An 8,819-nucleotide genomic window follows, 5' to 3' on the forward strand; every position below is an offset into this window, starting at 1 on the left:
TCCAACACCAAGAGGTCATTTCCAACCCAGCATCGTGAGGTCGCTTCCAGTCCAACACCAAGAGGCCATTTCCAACCCAGCATCGCGCTGCTGAGCACAGTGGCACAACATCTGCAGCAACTGCGATGCAGGGCCGGTCCCTACTCCGCGTTTTGCGAGAGCCAGGTTATTGATACGGATCTAATTAACCGCCTGCTCCTGGCTGCATCCGAGCCTGGTGTAAATCACCATAATCCCATTGACAGCAGTCGAAATACGATGATCCACAGCCACTAAAGAGCCGTCCATCCCTTCACCCTCGCTGCTTGTGCCTTGCAACGTGTGTTTGTAAATACATATATGCGCATATGCGTTTATTTCTGTTGAGCTCTATTTATACATATGCATATATAATTTTCCCCTCTTTAAAATATTAAAATAAATTACATCTTTTCGCAGAATACAGACATTAATTCTGTTTCCAGGAGATTTGTCAAATCAGTGGTCTGTGTTTGCATAACAAGCTCTTTGGTTATGCTGCGCTGCATATAAATTACCGCGCTGTCAGGCTCCAGATCAAAATCATTGGGTTTTAAGCAGAATCTCTCACATTGATTAAGATGTGCTTTACGTTGCGCGCATCCATTACATCTGGTGGCGAGGAGAGGAGCCCTGGAAGCGAAGCCCTGCGATGCTGCAGCCTCACGTGCAGTTGGGCTGGGGGTGTTATCACACAGCCGCATGCACACGCAAGGAGTCTATTAAATGTGCAAACCCCAGACTGTATCTCCTCCTCTTAAAAGCTCAACTTATCTGCTAAGGCAGTAAACAGCTTGGGGTTTATAAAGTGTAATCACGAAGTGCAGTCCCCCTGTTGACACAGGCAGCAGTCATCTGCTCGTTTGTTTTAATGAGATAAAGCCCCCTCCAGAAGGCAGGGAGATGGGTTCCAAGCTCTCTGCTTGCTGCTGCCTTTCCTGGGTGCAGTTTGCTCGAGACCACGGGGACCAGCAGCTGCTGAGGTGCATGGGATGCACAGCTGAGATGCTCCAGCAGAACAAGTTCTGCATGAATTGCACCAATGCAGAACGCACTGAAAGGGCTCTCAGTTCCCATGGCCAGCTGGACACTTCTGTTACGAGCCAGACTTGCCCCAACCAGGAAGATCCCACAGGCCGTGTGGCTGCGATCAAAAAGCACTTCCCCATTGAAAAATTCAGAATTGCTCCACGCCAGAGCCTGGCTTGCTGCAGCCTTCAGGCTTCCTGGAGGCTGCCAAGAAGAGGGTCACTTCTGGCTGTATTTTTAGCTTGCTGGCACCTGCCCATGAGGGATGGATGGAGGTGAGCTCTGCCAGCGCGCTTCACGCGCAGCTCTCGAGTAGCAGCAGATGGGACCGGTTCCTGGATGCTGACAACGATGTGAATAGAAGCTTAAATTAAAGCAGCGAAGTTGTGGGTGCTTTTTCTGGTAGTCTGGCCACGTGTGCCTGTAGGATTTTTTCCCTTCGTTTGCACAGAGGCACAGGGGAGCCAGCTCCAGTTTAATTGTATTTCTTTAATTTCACCAGCCAGAAGCCTTAAGGCAGAGCCACATGAAAGGGAATTATGATTTGGGAGAGTTCCTCTTTTTGTTTACCTATTTAAAGTGCATTTCCTTGGTGCTTTTCCCATTGAAGAAAAGCAACAAAATAAGCTTGCGAGTCCCCCGCCAGCTGTGCAATGTGGACATGCTGCTGCCCCAGCATCTTGCACCGTGCATCTATTTTTTGGGGGAGGGAGAACAAAGGAGCAGAGAGGTGAGCCGATTGCTCCAGGCATCCTCAGGGTCAGAAACCAAACCCAAACCAAAGGATGTTGACTATTAGCAGTTTTGCATCCTCGGATTGCTGTCCCACACAGCAGCCCTCCGAATAATCCAAGGCCACTGAGCACTGCCAGCAGGAAGGACCCTTAGGGCCGATACTTCTTCAAAGAGCATCTCCCAGTCCATAAATATTTCGACCGAACTGCAGGACGAAACATAATGTATAAAAGATTGAATAGAAGATGTATTATGCCGTTGCATAGCAATCCTGTCCTCCGGAATTTATGGCGTCGGCATATCCCCTGTTACAAGAGAGATGCTGGCGGATGGAGGATTCATCTTGTGTCTGTTGCAAGCCATCAATACCATGGTTTGCCCATTTAGGATCAAGTCTTTGGGTTATTTATAGCAGAAAGAATGATTTCAATTAAAACCCACTGAACTCTACTTCCACAGTGACCGCTCTGAGTCTTGGTTACAGCTGAAACTGCCCCAAAACTGACAGTGGAAGTGCCCATTTTTGTTTTCCAAAGCACTGCTGGAAGTTTCCCCCATAGCACCACGTATTCATGCCCACACTGCCTCCTAATCGGGGCTGGCCTTCCTCCCGCTCCCCAGTTTTATGGCAGCCTGTGCCTTTATGCTCCATAAAACCTTCCCCGCATGGCTGTGCTCGCTGCTGGAGAGGCTCAGGACTCAGGGTGTAAAAGTTTGGGATTGAAATCAATCCGTCACCACTAGGTTTATGACATGCCCACCTCACGCTGCACATTTTAATCACAGCTGAAATCCTATCTGGTATCCCCCCAAAAAAGCAAGGGCAGCGTTTAGAGGGGGGCAGCGCTGCCTGGTTTCTGTTGCAAGATGCACCAAAAGCCAAACAAACCTGTGGCTTTTCATTGCCTTTCTCCTCATGCAAGTGTGGAAGAGGATGGGTGGGAGGTGGGGTGCTGCTGCCAAGTTGCAATGCTGCAGTTCTGCAAATGCAGTGAGGGCGATGCATTGCTGCAGGGTCCCTTTGCATCCTCGCCCATGGGTGCAGACGCAGCATGACCCTCTCATGCTGACTCCCTGCATGGCTTTCTCCTTTGCTCCCAGGAAGGGCACAGAGAGGGGATTTGGGAGAAAGCAGGTTGTAAAACACTCAGCAAAGTTCCACTCACTGCTTCAGGACTAAAATTAATAGGTGCAACCCATAATCCTCTCTCAGAGAGAGAGAGAGAGATGCGGGGGGAAAGCAAGAGAAAAATAATGGTCAAATCCTCACGCCTTGCTGTCGGAGAGTCCTGCAGGTCTGGGAAGTTCAATGCATAGGAAATGAGGTGGAGACTCAGCACGTCTGAAGAGCACGGGGCAGGAGTGACCTTCACAAAGCAGGGAGGGGTGAGGGAGCTCAGCTCAGCGCTCCTGCACAGAGGGGCTGCGAGGGGGGGAGGGGTCAGGATGAGGATTTAAAGCCCGTTCCATCTGAGCAGGGAGGTGGGCAGCAGGAAGGGTGATGCTGCTTGCTTCTCTTTCATGCTCTGCTGGAACAGGGGATGTGGCTGCAGCTGTGCACTGCGGCTGCACGGTGCTTTTGGGGACAGCTGAGCTGCAAAACGGGGGCAGAGAGCAGAGGGAATGGGCTTTTCCAGGAACCTCAGTGCAAATCTTATCAGAAAGCAAAGGCAAATCATGGATGCCTGGTCTTCTCCATCGTGTCATCCCCTGAAAGCCCCCACACCAGCCCTCAGTGGGTCTCACCCATGCACCCAAGCAGCCGTACATTGCAGAAGGAATGTTTCCAAGGCCCCTGTGCCCCACACTTGTGGTCATCCTGCAGAGAAGCCATCAGCAGGATGCTCTGGATGATGCACCGTGCTGGTGGCACCAGTAGCATGAGAGATAAAACAATCCTGAACCTGGTGTTGGGATGGATGACTACAGCCAGAGTAAAGTAGCAGAGCGGGGGCTCAACCAGTACAAACCAGAGCCTGCAGGATACCCTCCAGGACCCACACAGGTCCTGGCAGCTCACAGCTTCCAAGGACACATGTGCTGGAATGCAGGGATGAGAGCACAGCACACCAAGTGCTGGAGGTGGGAAGGAGCAGCTGATGCATCAGGGAGCTCAAAATGAAAGAAAAGTCTCACTGTAATGGGATGGAAAGCACAGCAATGACAGCAGAGCAGCAAGGTCCCAGGCTACACCAAGTGAGGATTGGCTCAAATGCAACAGCTGTGGGCACAGAAATAAAGGAAAGAAGCTGCTTACCTTCAGAAGGCCTCATGGAAAAAAGGAATCTCCAGCAAGATCTCCTCATCTCCACTGCCAACCCTTAAATGAGGTCTGGGAAGGGGTGGATCCTGGCTCCATCCCTTCCATCACTCAGGTCATTGCATGCACCTGAGCTTCCCTGGGTTGGCCCTGCCTTCCCACCAGGTGCTCCATCACTGCTTCAAGCCCTGACTTAGCATTTCTGTTTCTGTCTCCCCCCAAAAAGCAATCTGTTGAGAAGCAGTTATGCCTGGGTAAGTGTGTTGAACTTCCTCACTCTTTATTGCTGCGGAATTTGCATGAGAATGGGATCAAAGCATGTTTTCAGGTAGCAGTTCCCACCTGCAGACCCCGGCTGACCTGGGGTGGGGAAACTGAGGCACAGCGACAGCCACATCCCCCCCCATCCCTGCAGCAGGCTCCTCCATCCCAAACACACGCTGCCATATAAAAAAGCACACAATAAGAAAACCCTCGCTGCTCCTTTTCTATTTGTTCAGTAATCATATTTGATTTAATTCCGTGTTTCCCCCTCATTCTTTTTGCTGCGCTTGCCGCTCAGGAATAATGACAGCAATGTGTTGCTATTGCTCTGCCCATGTAGCTGATTCCTCTCTTTTCCTTCCCTTGTCATTTCCAGCCCCGTTTGCTTTTTTTTTTTTTCCCCTCCCTTTCATACAATGACTTCGGCATTTCAGCTTACTCACCTGGAAACTGCTACATTTCCTGCTTCGCTCTGATTAGATTGTGTCTCACTGCTGAGCCATTTTTAAATAAGATGTTCGCTTAGCACCATCCCCTAATTAGCTGGAGTTTAGTGCCATTGTATTTTTACACGAGCTTTTACAATAGATTTTTTTTTGAGGGGGAGGAGGGGAGGAGTGAAGCGCGGTTGTTCCCCCCCACTCCGCACTGATATCACATATTTGGAAAATCAATTTCTGGCCGTGGATGGATTTGTTCATCCTGAGATGGAGCTCTGGGGGTGGAGGACAGAGGAGGACCCCACCGGGGGCTGACACAAAGCAGACATTCTTTCTGGTGCCATAACCCAGCAAATGCTCTGCATTTATCTCTGTCCCACATGTGCCCAGCGCCCTCTGCGTGGGCTCTCACCATGCAAGCTGACTTGTGACAAAGGGAATTCGCAAAGTGCAGTGTTTCCTATCCCTAAAAGCTCCCTTCCAGCAACGTGGGACCTCCCCATGTCTCTCTCCCTGCCTCAGTTTCTCTCTGTATGAACTGCACTGAAAGCTGTCGCTGTTTCTGTGGCTATTTCCACTGCCCACCACGGCGAGCTCAAGGAAATTCAAGGCTTGGGTTCACCCAAGTGCTGGTTTATGGGCAGGAAAAAGCCAGGAGAGAGGGATTTATTTCCTCTCCAGCTGAAGACTGACAAGGACACGGCTTGATCTAGGGCAAGCAGGCTGAAATCCTTGTGATGATTTATGGGGTACGTTTTTTGCCACATTGGTATAAATCGCCTTGGGCTTGGATTGCGTCGGCCATGCTTTAGATTAAGTGGGATCATGGATGTAAATGAGGAGCTGCCCCACGGCGTTCTCTTGTATTGCGTGGCTGTCACCGTGAGCACCGGTCCAAATCAACAGCATCCCATAAACCAGCACCAGCAGCAGGAAGGGAAGGGCCAGTGCTCTTTTGCTAAGGAAGAGACCTGGTTTAGCTGCGGTGGTGGCACACTCAATGGAAGTTCACCATCCTTAGTCAAGAGCGATCTCCCTGGCCTGCTGGGTTTGGGGGCTGGGAAGCCCACCCTGTGATTTGGGATGGTTTTGCTGCTCGCATCATCCATCTCCAGGCGTGGCTGAGAGCAGTATTGATCAGTCTGCGTTATGGTTTCTGAGTAATTCTCAGCAGCCAACGGCTTTGTTAATAGTCAGGAGGCAGATAATGCGTGAACGATCCCAGAGGCTGGGAGCTGCCTGCGAGTTCCTTCCCATGCAATGCCCTTCGTCCCCAGCTTTGCAATCCCCATCCGCTGCACAAAGGAGGAACTCCAAAAACAAAGAAATTGAAGTTTCCCCAGTGCGTCATGGCATGGCATGCTCCAGGTTCTCCATCTCTCTGCCCTTGGATTTGGTGCTGTTGCAGTGGAAAATTGGGATGGGGGTGGGTGCCCCTTGGAGAGCCCAAATACCACCGCCAGCATGCAGCTCTGCAGTCTCTCTAAGGGAAAAAAACACGCAGCTTGCACCTCCAGACCTTCTTCCTGTTAATCTGCCGTGAAAATACCAACCCAAGGACCAGCAGGGAGGGCTCCATCCTTCATGTGGACAGCGGGGCGCAGAAACTGCTCGGCTGCCGTGGCCGAACCGATCACTTTGTGTGGGTCTGGGCTGACCTCCACTCCCCGCACGCACCTGGTGGAGGGGCACCGATGCTGTAGCTCTGCATTGCTCCTAATTTCAGCAGATGCTGAGCTTTTCCCCATTTGGTGGCTCCTCTCCCTGAACGTGGATGGGGACGAGCCCCTGGGCTCCCCTCCCATGCCCAGCTCTCCCCAAAGCCATCACAGCCACTGGAGAGCTACTGGAGAGAAGCCCCTGGTGCCAGCAGAGAGCTGCAAATCAGAGCTCGCCATTCACAGCATATACATATGGAATGAGGTTTATTTATGAAGGGGAAAGAGCCTATAAAGAAGAGTTATTATGTCCAAGAGGAGCTGATTTATAGAACGGCAAACTTCAGGCCATAGCTCAGAGTGGGGAATGACAGCCCCTGACAGGTGGCCATGAATAAATCCCAAAGTTTTCCTGCCGCCGGTAGCCGGTGGCCAAATACTTGGGCAGGTTGGAGGAACCTCCACCTGCCGTGGTTTGTAATAGGCGTGGGATGGGGAGGAGAGCAGCAGGCAGCTGCTGTTCTTTGGTGCAAAGCGCTGGGGTTTTGCTTTGTTTTTAACACCCTCAGCCCCACGCTGATCTGTATGCAGGAGCCCGGCCCGGCTGCTTGCAGCTCGAGTGTCTGCATCGTAATTGCATGGAGAGGAGCCAGCCGGCTGGGCTAAGTGGGACCCTGACAGTGATGCATGAACCCATTGCATTCCCGGTGACCAGCGGCTTCTGGCATGGACGTGGCTGCGTGCAGAACAACCCACGCGTGCTTTGGTGTGAAAGCACTGCCCCGTGTCCACGCAGGTGTGACACTACTCATGTCCACGGGGCACGGAGCTGGCCATGGCAACCCCAGGGCTTTCCCAAAGCCCTGCACAAGCATCCTGACAACCCCAGGGGACGGTCGGATTCTTTCCCCTCTCTGAAGATGGATACAGGGAAGCAAGAACGCTCCTCACTCTGCTTCAGCCACTTGAAGTGCTCGTAAACTGCTCCGGAGCACCGCGTGCAGACGGGAAGTTTAATGGCCAGCACGGTAAAGCTGGATCCAGGCACAAACTCCTGGCCCTGATGTTTTTCAGCTCACGCTATCGCCAGATTTATTTGCTTGTAAACCCTCCCATAGTGTAGACAAGGCTTTTTTTTGCAAGCACATAAAGCAGAATCCATAACAACCCAACGCCTCGCGGCACCGGAGCTGTCCCACACCTCCACTCCAGCCCCATAGGGCTCCTTCCACTGTGCAGCCAGGTGACTAATTAACTCCTGAGCATTGCTGCACTTGCACAGCTCGCTGGCTCTGTTCATCCAACCGCTTTGGATGTGATTAATGCGGGGCTCATGCAAGGTGAAGCCACGCACATCCCTGTTTCTTGCCCCCCACCCACTCCCCTCTGTTAGAGGTGAGCATGCAGCCAAATTTCTCAAGCCTCCCATCCGTATGAATGAGAGGGACAAGGAAACATCAGCACTGAGCAGCGGATGGAGAGGAGAGCTGCCCATCCGCGGCCCTCGCTTCCGTTCGATCTAATTGTTCCCAAATATCTGCAGAACCATTTTGCAAAGTTTGCAAAGGGGGAAGATCCTTGGTTCTTCGCAAACACAGTGCTCTTTAGTTCCGATTAACATTGTGATCCTCGCTGCCAAAAGAGCCCATTCATTTCAGTGAGCAAACAAGAGAGGGGAGCAAGAGGGACTCTGGGCTGATAGCCTGCAAATAATGTTTTCCGTTTGCTAGATCTTTCCAGCTTAGAATGGCATTAAAAAAGGGGGGAAAAAAAGAAGAAAAAAAAAAAGCATTTTTCAAAACTTCGCTTCTCAATTTATTGCATGGCATCCTGCAGCAAACAGCAAAATGAAATAGGTCCTTGTTATCTCTCCCCCCAAAAAAGAGACAAGCTCTACAGGAGAAATAGATAATTTCTATCCGTTTTTTTTATATGCTTCATAAAATGCATTGTGCAGGCATGTAAAATATATGTGGCCTGTATAAATATGTTTAGAGGTGTAATTTTAAAGACGGGCTGCTGGAATGGTTGGGAAAAGGCAGCGCAGAGCACAGCAGTGGCATCGCCTGGGGCTGGTGCTTGGCTGAGGGCTGCTCGTTGCTCACTGCTCCCAGTGCCAACTGTTGGCATCTAGGGAGGATGCTCCCAGTACCCATCCGGGTCCCCTCCTGCATCCTGCATCCCCAATGGGTATGGACCCCTCCCATTCCGCCCCAGTGCCCCTGGAACCATCCGCCCCGTGACACCCCTGGGGGAGCATCGCGTCTTGTTCTAAATTACAATATGCGAATGGCCAAGCGGAAGAACAAGTCTTTTCCGAGCCAAAGTCGAACGGAGAAAATATTGCGCTATGCGAAAGAGATAAGGAGAAGAGCTGTTTATTCCCTCGGTGGCACGAGGCCTGCCTTTGAAGCA

General features: G+C 51.4%; 1 long non-coding RNA gene across 2 annotated transcripts; it reads right to left on the reverse strand.

Moving 5' to 3' along the window:
• On the reverse strand, window positions 537-4,075 carry LOC110387220. Of its 2 annotated transcripts, none has more exons than XR_002432445.1 (2): window positions 4,040-4,075; window positions 537-3,376 (listed from the first exon to the last, which is right to left on the reverse strand). It is a non-coding gene; the product is annotated as an uncharacterized LOC110387220 (long non-coding RNA). The 2 variants fall into 2 exon arrangements; XR_002432444.1 differs by having other exon boundaries at window positions 537-3,894.

Source organism: Numida meleagris, chromosome 21 (genome assembly GCF_002078875.1).
Source record: "Numida meleagris isolate 19003 breed g44 Domestic line chromosome 21, NumMel1.0, whole genome shotgun sequence".
NCBI classification, from domain to species: Eukaryota; Metazoa; Chordata; class Aves; order Galliformes; family Numididae; genus Numida; species Numida meleagris.